Below are 2,246 nucleotides of genomic sequence, written 5' to 3' on the forward strand. Positions count from 1 at the left end.
TCTAAAATCTTCACTTGACTATGGAATGGGACAGTACACAATCCTTGATCAAATCTTTTGCCTTTCTGCCTTCAAAGGATTTAATTAAGTCAACACCCCACTTCATTCATTTATTTATCGTGGCTTCTTGAAGTTATTCCTTTTGCACTAAATACATCAAGGAACTGAGTCAACAACAAAACAATTTTCTGAAATCACATATGAATTGTTTATCAAAATAAGATATTATTGCTGGTAATACTAATTGAACGAGGTAATTCTTTCGAAAACTCAATAACCAAACAACCAGGGAAATAACAATCTATGTATCCTGAAGTGTCTAGAATACAGAAAGCAGTGTTAAGATATCTAACGTGAAAATAAAAGGGGAAGATAACGAACAGTAATGAATCTCATAATTCCTATAAGGAATAAAAAAAACGAGTTGGACAAATACAGACCCTTGGATATACAAGAGGTGAGATCAACGGTCTAGGAGGAGTAAGCATCCCCTGTCGACCGGTCACACCCGCCGTGAGCCCTATATCTTGATCAGGTAAACACAGTAATCCGTAATAAAATTCAGAGTACAAATAATGGCCTAACCATTGATATGGAACATGACAGATGAAGATAACGAACAGTGATCAATCTCATAACTCCTGTAAGCAATACAAAATAGAGAGTTGGGTAACAAGTCAGACAGCATTTGACCCAATGACAGGTTGTATTGGCAAACCAGATCGTTATAATGACCATAGAATTTGCGAAATGCTGAAATCTGATAATGTAGCATTTATTGGGGCCTGAAAAAGTTACATGAAAAATATCGAGTAAAAATGCAACAAAGAAACATCATCTTTACTGCTATTTAAGGTAGTTATTGATAGCTAGCCCAAAAAAAACCGCTCATTGAATTTTTTTCAATTTTATTTATTATAACATTTTGACTTTATCCTAAAACATATCAAAAAATCAACAAAAGTAATCAGGTTAATTTTCAAGGAAAGCGAGATTGAAATCCCCTCTTTTGCAGCCCCAAAAGGCAAAAAATGCCAAAATTGAGCAAATTAACACAAAAGCCAATAAAAATTTTATTGACACCAGAAATATTGTTTGTCATATATAGTTATGTAAATTAAACACAAACAGATAAAAAATCAACATGGATTAGAAATTCAAAATGCATCTAAGGAAAACATTGGCATGATTCGACTTGGCAATTGGCCAAATTTACCCTAAATATGGCGTTTCTCAAATACTATCAGGCATACATTTTCTGACAACAACAAAATTCTGCTCATAAAATTTCTGATTTTATTTCATTTTTACAATAAGTCAAGTAGTATCTAAAATATTGAATAGAAAAAAATATACCAAATGAGGTTTAATCTGAAACTATGTCAGATTTTGTAACCCTACCCCCTCCCTTCTAGAAATGAATTTTAAGAGATACAGTCAGCAGAGATAAACTATTGACCTTAAATGATTAAGCATTCCCAAATTACCATATTGAGCATTCAAACTCACAATACTAGAAGTTTCTATGAGCCATTTAAGAATGATATATAGTGTGTGCTATTGCAGTTGACCTTTTCGCACTCACAATGATTGCCTAAATATTTAGTTATTTTTTATACAATTTCTTGTAATAACTGGACCAAATCTATTACCTATACATATTTTTTGATAGAAATTTATAACACTATACAGTATAATACAACAAATATGTTTAAATAACCATTTCATATTTCAATAAATAATTAATATCAATGGAAAGAGACCCATGGACTGCCCATGGATCACTACATGTAAGTCCATCTGAGTCATCTTACCCTCACAGATAGGTGTGTCTTTCATAAGTTTAAGATTTCTAATTGTAGTTTCACATGGAACCAAAAACTCACTATTGGATAACTGAGAATGCATGTACATGTATATTGCATTAACTAACTGAAGTTTTCCCCAGGTGAAGGTCTATGTTCACTGTATGTATAAGGGAGGGGGGGGGGTGAATTAGTTCCATTATGAAACTTTTCTAAAAATTTGATATACATCAATGTATCTATGATGTATGTTTCAACTAAATTTTGAATTACAAGGAAAATTCAAACACATTGATTGAAGTTATAAAATTGATATTCTATCATGTGCACATTTTTTATTAATATATCTAAGAAAGAATAATCAACATTGAAATTTCCTTTACATCTATGCAATATTATTGTCTTTCAAAAGGCATGTACTTGTAATATACGAGTACATGA

The sequence above is a fragment of the Ostrea edulis genome, chromosome 4 (genome assembly GCF_947568905.1).
Source record: "Ostrea edulis chromosome 4, xbOstEdul1.1, whole genome shotgun sequence".
In the NCBI taxonomy this organism is placed as follows: domain Eukaryota; kingdom Metazoa; phylum Mollusca; class Bivalvia; order Ostreida; family Ostreidae; genus Ostrea; species Ostrea edulis.